At 36.5% G+C, this 12754-nt stretch overlaps 1 long non-coding RNA gene across 1 annotated transcript in view; it reads left to right on the top strand.

The window, feature by feature from the left end:
• The window catches only part of LOC129059479 (uncharacterized), a 139895-nt gene extending 127816 nt beyond the window's left edge, over window positions 1-12079 (top strand). The window contains exons 5-6 of the long non-coding RNA XR_008525403.2: window positions 10345-10442; window positions 11593-12079. This is a non-coding gene — a long non-coding RNA (uncharacterized LOC129059479). The remainder of the gene's footprint in view (window positions 1-10344; window positions 10443-11592) is intronic.
• Window positions 12080-12754: the final 675 nt, after the last annotated feature.

Below are 12754 nucleotides of genomic sequence, written 5' to 3'. Positions count from 1 at the left end.
GCCAGAGGTGTAATGCTGAAAAACTGGTTAGTATTTTGGCTTCATTTGATGGTACTAAGATTCCATAGCCTATTGTGTTGACCATGCTTCCCTAAATTGTGTGTCTTCATGGAAACATTTTTAAAGCCACATGTTGACCCTGAGAATCACTGGGGCAACACATCTTCCCACGATGAGAATTAAAACTCATGAAGAAATATTCCAGTGCCTTTACCTTATGGCAGACATAGGGTGAATCATTCGTTTCTGAATATAAGAAATTTAAATTAAAAATAATATTATCATGCTAATAATTATCATCTAGTAAAATAATATCCAGAATTGAAACTAGCATTTATTTTTTTTAAAAATAAGCTGCTTACAGAAGAAAGCAGACTTTCAAATTCAGAACAATGTATAATTTAATTCTCCAAAGAGCATCTTAGGCACTAATTGACTTTGAAATGATTTTGCTTTTAGAAGGAGACCTTGTTGAACTCTTACCTCATCTGATAAAACATGCATTAACTTACTGAAAGGAAAGAGAATTATAGCATGATGGAAATATAAAGATCAATATAAATGCTGAATGACAACAATGCCATCTCTACATGACACCTGCTGAGTCTTTGTGGTTGGAAAAGTTCTGATTGCATACTACGTTACTATTTCTTTTCTTCCATATTAAATAAGTGAAATGAAAGTATTTCTGCAAGAAGCAGAAAATGAATAAGTGCAGAAAAAATTAAATGTATATTGAATATTTAATATATTAGACATAATTGCTGAAAGTGTTCTCAGCTGTAGAGTTGTAAGAAACACATACCAGTAGTAAGTCAAGTAAATATGATAGAAGACAAAAGTGTAAATATGGAAAGGAGTAATGACATAAAAGATAGATGTCTAAACAGTCAGCTATATTTTTCGAATATGTGATTTTATGAGAGCGACCAACACGGCCCTGAATTCTGCTGATGGTCATAACAGAGTTCCTGTTGTGTCAGGATTGTGTCTAGCACCTGTGAAAGGAGAAAAGTTACACATGCAAGCCTTTTTATTGTAAATCAGAGAGGTGTAGAGAGCAAGAAGTAAAACCTGAAACTTTAATTCAGAGAAGAATATTAGATGCATGAGAGGAGTAAGATCAGTTATTTTGTCTTCTTTAAGGAAAATGACTCCAATTAAGTCAAACAGGCAAAAAGAATATATTGGCTCACGAACTGGGAACTTCAAAGGGGTAAATGGGCCTTAGATATGACTGAATTCAGCTTTAAAACTGTGTGATTAGGACATTTTCTTTTCCTCCATCTCTTGATTTCACTTCCACCCATGTTGGCTTCATTCTCAGTGTTTTGTTTAGAGAAATAAAGAGAATCACCACCAAATGGATTAAATTGTCTTTCAACCTGGAAATCTTAGTGAAAGATTTTACATCTTTTCCAAGAGTTTCAGCAAAGTTTCAAAAGATTCTGATTTGCCTGGCTTGTATCATGTGCCCATTGATAATCCAATCACAGTCTAAAGAATAAGGACTCTAACTGGTGGACTTGGATAATGTTTCAACCATTATATAGGTGAAGGGTTCAGGAGTGAGCAGGTTGTAGTCATACACAGACACAAAGTGCTTTTTATAAGAAAAGGGACCAAAAAAGGGAGCAAAATGCATGATGGGTAGATAATAAACACAGCTGTAACAGTTCATTACATCCTGTTTCTCAAAGGGTGGTGTATTAGGCCATTCTTGCATTGCTATAAAGAAATACCTGAGACTGAGTAGTTTATAAAGAAAAGAGGTTTGCGGGTTTAATTGGTCCACAGTTCTGCAGGCTGTACAGGAAGCATAGCACTGCCATCTTCTCGGCTTCTGCAGAGGCACCAGAGAACTTTTATTTATGGGAAAAGGTGAAGCAGGAGCAAGCACATCACATGGCCAGAGCAGGAGCAAGGGTGCTGCTACACACTTTAAATAAGGGTGGCAGGGAGATGCCACACACTTTAAATAACCAGATCTCATGTAAAGTGAACTCACTCACTATCGCAAAGACAGCACCAAGCTAAGAAGGATCTGCCCCCACGACCTAATCACCTCCCGCTGGGTTGGACCACAAATGTTGGAGATTACAATTCAACGTAAGATTTGGTGGTTACACAGATCCAAGGCATAATAGGTGATGTGTAAAGGTGCAGTGTCAATATTACCTGGGAGCTCTGTGCAAATGCAGAATTGCTGTGCAGACTTTATACCTACTGAGTTAGAATGTGCATGCTAAAAAGATTCCCAGGTGATTTGTATGCATACTAAATTTTGAATAGCATTCATTGACACTTTCACAGAGAATTATATCCGTATCCAATCTTTCCAACACTGCCTTCTGCCAGTTCATATTATTAATCTTTTTTCCTACCCATATCCCTAATTTGATGGCACAAAGGTCCCAGAATGCCTGACACCTTTCTTCTCAGGCTCTCATATATCAAAATAGTAGAAATAATCCTCATGCAAAGTGACACTTGGTGACAAGTTAGTTTGTTCATAGGATTATAAATACATATCAATTCCTTTTTCTAGATAAATTTTAATTCAACTCTGTTATTTTACTCATTACTCATTTCCATTTTACTCATTTTCTTTTGCTTTGTGTTAGATTATTCTATAGTGTATGCAGATATAAATTTAGAAGGATTATTTCCATTTTACTCATTTTCTTTTGCTTTGTGTTAAATTATTTTATGGTGTATGCGGATATAAATTCAGAAGCATTATCAGATGTCCTTTTAGTCACAGTCTTTACTCAGATCTTGTTTAATTCACTTGATTGGCAATTGTTTTCTCTGCTATTGTCTAGATAATCCCAAATACCCAGACAGGGATTGTCAAACACATTCATTGTTCTTTCTCTTCCTTGGCCTCATTGCTGTGCTACTGCACTTGCTCTGTGTTAATGTGACATTACTGTTAGAAAGTTTTCAATTTGTCTGTCACTAAAAGTTTCACTGCATTTTTCTGTGGCAGTTTAATCACATTTCCTGGGATGTCTTGTCACTTACTTGCAATCACAGGACTAAAGTGATTTTGGCATTTCTCATCTGTAAGTTTACCAAAATATACTGCAGCCATTTTTGCATTAAATATGATATTTATTTGTCCTTTAACTTTAAGTTAATAGTAAAGTGATCACTACTTTATTTCTGTTTCTAAAGCTTAACTACTCCCATTAGCTACCAAAGTCCTTGCTTCCTGACTCCTATTTCCTGGAAGATATTTTGCTAAAATGCGACATTTTTGGAAACCAAAAATAGCCTATTCACCCAAATAGAATGATTTCTGGTTTTGTTATTAGAAAAAATAGAGAAGTAGACATTTAGTCTCAAAAAGTTTAACATGGAAATTTAACGTTTATTTACAATTACCTCTAATTTCCTAACAATCAGACCACTTCAAGAGAAACAACAACAACAGCAGAATCACATGGAAATCATCATACATTTTTGAAGTATGGTGAAATGGGATGCTTCTGAAAGGGTCAAAATTCAAAATGGCTATTTTACGCATTTTAATACATCCTTTTACACAATGAAGAAATCAATACACCTACCATGTGTAGGTCTCCAGCCTGTCTCTCATTCCATGGGATAACATTAATTTCTGCTCCTATGATATTAGTATAACTACCTTGTGGCACAATGTGAAGACAAGACAAACATGCACAAAGTCATGCAATGATTATCTCATCTCTGCTTGGAGGTCGTTTTATCCTTTATGGTGATGAGCAAATACAGGCAGAATGAATAAACATTAGAACACATTTTTCTTGGTAAAATATAAAATAGCTTATCAGGTTTTAGAATACTAACCAGCCATAATTTTAATTTTATTTAAAATGTAATAAAATATTATATATAATGGAAAAAAATAAAATCTATTTTAATGGAAATACATAATAGAATATTATTCAGCCTTTAAAAAGAAGGAAATACTGCCATATGTGAAAACAAAGATTTACCTGGAGACCTTCATGGTAAGTGAAATAAACAAATACAGAATGACAAATCCTGCATGATCTCATATGCAGAATCTGAAAAAGCTGAACGCATAGAAACAGGGAGTAGAAAGGTGGTTACCAGGGGTTGGGCAGTGAAGAAAATGGGGAAATTTCGGTCAAAATGTACAAATTTCTAGTTAAAATATGAATAAGTTCTAAAGATTCAATGTACAGCATTGTGACTACAGTTAATAATATACTGTATGATTGATATTTGCTAACAGAATAGATCTTATTCTCACCACACATACACAAACCATGTGAGGTCATAAATACATGAATTAGCTTTATTGTAATAATTTAACTATATAAATATATATCAAAGCATCACATTGTGCACCTTGAATATATGTAATTATTTGTACAATTTATGGTACCTCAATAAAGCTGAAAAAAATATAAATAGTACTGTTTGTGAGGACAGATCCCATTCTAAATCATACTTTAATCTGAGTTCAAAGGAAGCAGCAAGAAAGGGAATATCAAGTGCTTCGTATATGCTAGGCAAGGGAAATGAGAGGAAAGTGGATTAGATAATAGTCATCTTAAAGTAAAGTAATTAAAGGGAATTCCTTTCAATATAAGCTATGCTTAGCTACCCATAAAATTGGGCTACATAAACAGGGATGGAAGGGCATGATGTGAACTTTTCAAGCCACTCATTGAGTCATCTTTCATGACTCATGGACGTTCCCTAAAAATATATATTTTCCATGAATTGCTTAGCCTTTTAGAAATGATTGAGCTTTATGAAACTTTATTAAAAATTTCTGATCTTTCATAAGTAGTCATAGGGCAATGAGTCTCTGTTAAGATAGATCTTGGCCCTTTACCCTTGAGAACTCACTGATCAATGTGGTAGCCACTAGCCATGAGGCTAATAAAAGCTCTTGAAATGTGAGTAGTTCAGATTAGAATATGCTGTAAATGCAAAATACATGCTGGATTTTGAAAGTTAATTTGAAAAAAAAAGTAAAATACTTTTTGAATGAGTTTTATATTGCTTATGCATTGATAACACTTTGCATATATTGGATATTTATTATTAAAATTAATTTCAACTGTTTCATCTCACACTTTAAGTGCAGCTACTAGATAGGATAATAAAAAATTACCTATGTGGCTTCTATTTGTTGCTCACATTATATTTCTTTTGCAGTGATGATCTAGATTTTTACTGTTTCTGAAAAAATTTTAACTTGTTTCAAAATTGCTTAATAATACTTAAGTTCTTAGTTAATTAATGAGATATGTTTATCTTCAATATTTCTAGTGAGAATTGAGATGGAAGGACATACACATATCTAATGTGATTTGAAATTAGGAGAATATATAATGCAATGTATTTGATGGTGCAGTGCTTTTCATTTACTATTTGAGCTGTCAAATAACTGAAATATGGAGAATAACAAAGGAGTTAATGTTTAAAAGGGAAAGAGACAGAAAAATGTTTCCCCTGGGTACTCTTTGGAAATACGAATAACCTTTGCATTAACTTACCACATCTGTGGCTTAGCTAGAGATAATGTTTTATATGTATTAGAAGGAGATACAGTTAGGCTCTCAAAAGGAAGATTAAAAATAAGTCACTAGCATTCTCAATTACATTATAAAGGACAAATCTTTGTTAGTTGTTGAATGAAATAGCCAGTTTATAAAAACTGAGTAATAAGAAAAGACCTTGCATAAGGAAAAAACCAAACAGAACAATAAAACAGTTGGTTTCCTAGGAAGCAATTTGCATAGGTATTCCGCAAAGTTAAGAGTTAGTATTGAATCTTGCATTGTTAAGTAGTTTTGCTCAGGAATTTTATCGACATAATTATGATGTATTTTTCCATTAGAAAACCAATTTTCACTTAAGTGGTAAAATCAAACTCCAGCTTGATTGTTATGATGAGAAGGATTATGTTGTCAAATCAGATGGATCCATATAAAAGCAGTGTTTTTGTTTAGACAAATACTGAAAATTATTTGAGTGCAAAAGATCAGGACAACAATAAACTTCTAACTTCATCCAAAAAACTTTAAAGAAAAATTTTCTTTCTTAAATGAGTTTAAAATAGACTACAAAATGTTATGAAGCAGAATTTTGTTTTTCATTTTGAATTCGAAAATTTGATTTTATTTATTAACTACATGGAATACCATATTGATAGTGTTTTCCTTTACTTACGTTGTTAATATTTTTTACACTTCCAATATTGCAAGGAAGACCAGACATTCTGATCATATCAGCCTGTTTCTAATAGCACTGCTTATATCACACAGGGAACCATCAATCCCTTCCCTCTCTGTACTGAATGGTGCTTCTGAAATAAATAGGTGATATGTCATCCTTTCTTTTAGAATATGGCCTAGCTATAATGACTCACTTTTTTTTTCGGATTTTTTTTTCTGGTAAAACATGGCAGAAGTCACTATATAGAATGCCTATAATTTTATAGAATGCCTTTAATTTTATATGATGCTTTCGTTGTTTGTAAAGTACATCATGAAACCAGTAGTGGTCAATGGGATGAATTCATATCCATACACACTTTGCTCTTGGACCTTTATTTTAATTCTACCCCAAGATCACTAAATTTAGTTTTGAGATTTTTTTTTTCTGGTATTCCATCCTTGGATTTTTACAAGAAACTTATCATGCCCTTTTTGCTGTGGCAATTCCAGGCTCCAAATCTGCCCCTGCAAATGAAGCAAATACTCACTGCATGTTTGCTGAATAACTGGGCATCCTAACCTAGAGTTTTTTGAAAGGCTATTGTCATTAGTGAGATATGTTTTTCCATAGTTCCTGTGAATTATGGAATTCTGGAAGAACAGTATAATTACTTAACACAACTGAATTCTGTGATGAAAAATAAAGTGAGTTGGTTATGTTGTTGGTAGGAATTGTGTGTTGGCAGCAATGTGGGTGTTCTTTGAGGTGACTCCCACTTTATGTAATCTGAAACTAAAAGTTGGGCAGTGTATGCATTATACAGATGAATTTGAAATTGGAGAGCCTTGAAGAACATCCTGAAATCTGGCATCTCCATTAAAAACAGTGAGGCTTGAGGGCTGGGGACAGTGGCTGATGACCATAATCCCAGCACTTTGGGAGGCCGAGGTGGGTGAATCACTTGAGGCCAGGAGTTCCAAACCAGCCTGGCCAACACGGTGAAACCCCATCTCCACTAAAAATGCAAAAAATTAGCTGGGCATGGTGGCTTGTGTTTGTGGTCCCAGCTGCTTGGGAGAATGAGGCATGCCTTGTTTGAACCAGGGAGGCAGAGGTTGCAGTGAGCTGAGATTGCACCACTGTACTCCAGCCCGGGCAACAGAGGGAGACTCTGTCAAAAAAAAAAAAAAAAAAAAAGAGGCTTGACAATCCACAGAATTGGAAAAGCATGTAGACAAAATGAGTGTCAGGAGCTGTTGTAGTTGGGGGAAGGGGGCAAATGCATGGGATGAAGGATATTAATATATCAATGCAAATAAAGTATGTAAAAGAGTAAGGCCAGGTGGATGATATCATGGAAGTATAGGTATTAGGAAGTATTAAAATATTGTTCTACTGAAAATATGTGTAGATCCTTCCAGCATTTTGAGTTGTTGTGGTTGTCTGACTGGCAGGGACATCACAACACATGCACAACATGAGGTTAAATTGCTGGTGGAATGCAGTGTCACTGACAATTGGTGGGCACTTATCTTTCTGAAATTGTATGAGGAGGTAGGCACCATAGAGATACAATTTTTAAAAGAAACATACTTTAAGATTTGGGAACCACTGGATATTAGTTTTTATCTTGACTTGTAGCTGCACTGAGCCCACAGAAATGCAAAAGTAGGAGGAATTTTTTTTTTTCCGTATGAAAAATACTATGTTTTTCACAGTGGAGAGGAAGCTTTGATGAATGCCTGACAAGTTGATCTCTCTAGACTAGTGTGGATCTTATGTCAGACACGGAGAGTTTATAGACCTGCTTTGAAGCACATGGTCCCTAGGAAACAAATCCTAGTTATATATAGTTACATTGATCATGATAAAGCACATTTCTCTTCCTTGTTATTGAAAATAAATTCTCCAAAGTAATACTTTTGTTCAGTGCTTTGGGTTAACTAAGGTTGCATAACTGACCACCCCAAAACTTTGTGGCTTTAAATGATTAATTTATTGTTATCTCTCAGTACTGTGGGTTGGCCGGGCTCAGCTGGGCAATTCTTACTTGAGGCCTCTCGTGCTTTTATAGTTGGATGATGGCTAAAACAGGAATCATCTGGAGGTTCAACTAGGCTAAAAGCCAAAGATGACCTCTTCATTTCTATATTTGTCACCTCTGCAGAATCAGGTGCAACACCTGGAAGATGGTTGGGCATCTAGCTCTCTTTCTACAGTTTCTCCACATGTCTGCTTCAGACTTCCTAACAGTATGGCAATCCTAGGGAAGTCAAATTTCTTAGTGCTGGCTGGCTTATCCTGGAATAAGTTTTGCAAAAGCGAAAGTCACAAAAGACATAGGCAGAAGCTGTGAAACGTCTTATAATTTAGCCCTACATGTCCTATAAAGTCACTTCTGCCATGTTTTATATGAAAAACAAGTCATGTTTTGGGTAGGCCATATTCAAGGAAAAAGCAATGAGATTTTACCTCTTGATTTCAGGAATATCATTCAGTATGGTGAATAAAGGCATCATTAGTTTTCTTTGTGAGAAAAGCAGTGCTAGTAGCAGCAGGCTGATATGATCAAAGTGTTTGGGTTTCCTGAGAGATTACTGGGTAACGAGTTCTCAGATAAGACAGAAGAAAATTAACAACAAAAAAAAAACTTCTTAACATTATCTACATAAAACTTTCCATCATGTTCCCACTAACTGTATAAGTAGAATATGAATAGTCTTGGGTGTCGTTGGTCACACAGTAAGGGACATGCACAGGCAGTCATCAGCACAACCTTAACTCCTTGGGCCTACTTGACAGGAGCTTGGCCTGTGCAGTGATGTAATATCCTCAAGACCATCATGACTTTAGTTGGCAGGCAGGAACTAACCTTCCTGCCACTTCTATTTTTCCTTAGTTCCATTGTCTTCCTTCCTTGCTTACTTTTCTTTATTTTTTCTTATATCCTTTCTTTCTACTCTTACTTAACTATTTTATTTTAATTCAGTGTCTGTTATGTACCAAGCCCTATGCTAGGCATGGGTAAAACAATAGTTCAAAGAATCAGACATGTTTCCTGTTTTCGTGAAGTTAACCTCTTAATAGTAAAACAAAAACAAACAAAAACCAAAAAAATTCCGTAAATACGACATTGAATTTTATTTTATTTATTTATTTATTTATTTATTTTTTTGAGAGGGAATCTCACTATGTCGCCCAGGCCAGAATGCAGTGGCTTGATCTTGGCTGACTGCAAGCTCCACCTCCCGGGTTCCCGCCATTCTCCTGCCTCAGCCTCCCGAGTAGCTGGGACTACAGCCGCCCGCCACCATGCCCTGCTAATTTTTTTTTTCATTTTTGTATTTTTAGTAGAGACGGGGTTTCATCATGTTAGCCAGGATGGTCTCGATCTCCTGACCTTGTGATCCACCCGCCTCGGCCTGCCAAAGTGCTGGGATTACAGGCGTGAGCCACCGCGCCCAGCCACAACATTGAGTTTTTTAATAAAATTAGGGTTCGGGCTCAACATGGTGGGCTAGAAATAGCTAGTGTGTTCTGCTGTCACAGAGAGAAAACAAAGTGGTGAGTAAACACTAACTCTGCAAGTGGACCACCTAAGAAAGCACATTGAGACCCGTCAAGGGAGTGAGGTAACATGAAGAAAAGAGAAGAGCAAAACCGGGCAGCCACTCACCAGGACTTTTACGGAACCAGGAGAAGCTCTCTAACATGGAGAAAGAGTGTGAAAGTGAGAGCCCTCAGAAAATTCATACTTCTCACAGGAACCTGCGCAATCCTGGGAAGAGGAGAACCCCCGACCCCAGCCACCCCGACTCCCCAACCCTGGACCTCTGGACTGATACAGAGAACCACCTGGAGTTGACGGGGAGGTAACACTCAAGTCCACGGGGATCCCCACAGGCCTTCAATCCCTGAGAAGCCCAGTGACAACTGCATAGCCCCAATAGAAGCCTTAGTCGCCATGCCAGGGAGCAGCCAAATTGCTCTACTCCTCCTTGCCAGGCCACACTTGGTGCTAGCTTTCAGAATGGCAGGCCAGCCTCTGCCTGAATTATGTGGGCAGGCATGGCTAGGGACTGGGGAGGTTTATAAGGTATGTGTTTTTTATAGTTTCCTTGTTGAATGCTCAGAATCACTTGTTTTTCTCTTTTGCAGGGGTTTTAACTTCAATCTAACTCGCTCAAGAAGCTAAGAAAAATGAGTTATAATTCCACAATCTGTAGTTTCATAAGTTCATGGCAATAAAGAAAAAAGTAATCTCTATGGGCGGAAGTAATTGTTGAAGGATCATAGGAAGACACTGGGGTAAAAGTTAGAAGATTTTAGTTCTTGCCCAGTCCTGCCATTAAATAACATTATGACCTGGGGTCTTAGTTTATTCATCCATAAAATGAGGTAATTATCACACCAGGTCTTTTCACTAAAACACTGTATAACTCTCCAGCAGTCTATATGGATCTGTTGTTTTACTGGAGGCTTCAAACCCAAGCTACATACTGTGTCTTCGCATTTTACTTACTCTAATATACATATTGTGTTATTTCATTTTTTTAAAAATGAGGAAGAATATATGTATAGTTTTTGGTAGCCACTGGGCTTTACATCAGGTAACTTGATAGTTTTATACCTAGAGGGTAAAATAAATCAAAGGGATGATCTACTTGCTAACTCGACATATTTTATGTTGTCATTTGGATGCATTTTCAGCTACCTATGCCAATACTAAGGTTGTACTCCACATCTGAGTGTATATTTGGGCTTTTTAAATGAAATTGAGTTTTCTGTGCCTTCTAGTATTTTTTACACTAAAAAATTATTGATATGGGGTGGTGGTAGTTAAATGTTGCTTGTAGTAACAGAAATTGTATTTCTGCTGGTGAAAGAGAAAAATGCTTAAAGGTTGTGTAAGGGTGTGCATATATATATATATATATATGCACACATTTGAACAAACTATAATTCCCACTAGCAGAAGTAACACAAACATTAATAACCCTCAGTAATATATTTCAGTAGAATTGATTTGTTTTATGAATATCCAAAAGCTCTTGTGTTATACAACCAATCGGATCCTAAACCAAGTCTTCTATAAAGTTGGTACTGTTTTATTTGTTAGCCTATTAAGTATCACAGACATCTACCAAAAGTGAGGAAAGGCAGCCTGCTATCATCTTTATTATGCCCCTCACAAAAAAATGCTATATTTTCTTAGAATCTAGTTAGTTAGAGGGACTTTTGGAATTATCCATGGAAATAACTTACATTTTAGTGAAAGAAAAATATATTTTTCTCTATTTAGCAATACACATTTCTTTCTATACCAATGACTTAATTGAGGAGCTGGCCAAGAAGTCAGAAATTAAAATGAGCCATGATATTTTTCCTCTATTTCTCTCTTTAAAGCTTCCTTTGTTTGTGGAGTACACAGATAAGTTTTCAAATCAAAACTGACTATATTATCAAGACAAGAAGAGGAACTAGCCAAAGAACCACCTATTAAGAGGTCGGGCACAGTGGCTCATGTTTGTAATCCCAGCACTTTGGGAGGCTGAGGCAGGCAGATCACTTGAGATCAGGAGTTCAAGATCAGCCTGGCCAACAAGGCAAAACCCAGTCTCTACTAAAAATACGAAAAAATTAGCATGCCTGTAGTCCCAACTACCCAGGAGTCTGAGGCAGCAGAATTGCTGGAACCCAGTAGGTGAAGGTTGCAGTGAGCAGAGATCATGCCACTGCACTCATGCCTGGGCGACAGAGCGAGACTTTGTCAAGAAAAAAGAGAGGGAGAGGAGAGAGAAAGAAAGAAAAAAGAGAGAGAGAGGAGAGAGAAAGAAAGAAAAAGAGAGAGAAAAGAGAGACAAAAAAGGAAAGAGAGAGATGTATGAGGAGTTGCTACTGGTAGACACATGTAAGTACCTTTTCTTCCCATCCTAACTGATAACTTATTATATTAGTATTCCATAGTGTTGCACTTATAGAATAGTGGAGATCACGTAGTCTAAAGTCTTTATTAGAAAGTCTGTGTCTTGGCTTATTTGGGGTACTTGGACTGTTTTTCCTCTGGTCATCTGGTTGATTCTATACTGTTTGATATTGTGATACAATTACCAACAGAAAACACATGGGGTTTTCAAACAAGTATGAGTGAGGTTCATGGGTTTGTTAAGAACCCTGCAGAAGGATGGGAGTGACAAAAGGAGTAATGACTCAGCAACTGTACTCAGGGCCAAAGTCTTGAGGCTGGATTACAAACAACTGTTTATGCCATCTGCCTATGGCATATTCTCTAACTCTCTCTAAGACAAGCGATGGGTCTAGGCAGGTGGTTTTACATACCAGACTCTTCATGTTTCCTGGGTATATGAGTTTTGGAAAGTCATAGGACTGAAACATAAAGGCATTGGGAACTCTGTCGGGGAAGTCTGTCTCAACAAGAGCTTAGTGTAAGCTGTAACATAAAGACTTGGTCTTTCTAGCTGTTTTTTTGTGGATGATTCTCACAAAGAGAGACAACCTCCTCAAAGTCACATAGTTAATAACTTGGACTCATTCCCAGGTCTGTCTA

Source organism: Pongo abelii, chromosome 4 (genome assembly GCF_028885655.2).
Source record: "Pongo abelii isolate AG06213 chromosome 4, NHGRI_mPonAbe1-v2.0_pri, whole genome shotgun sequence".
In the NCBI taxonomy this organism is placed as follows: Eukaryota; Metazoa; Chordata; class Mammalia; order Primates; family Hominidae; genus Pongo; species Pongo abelii.
Note: the sequence above shows the minus strand (reverse complement) of the source record. Positions and strands in the feature narration are given on the sequence as shown.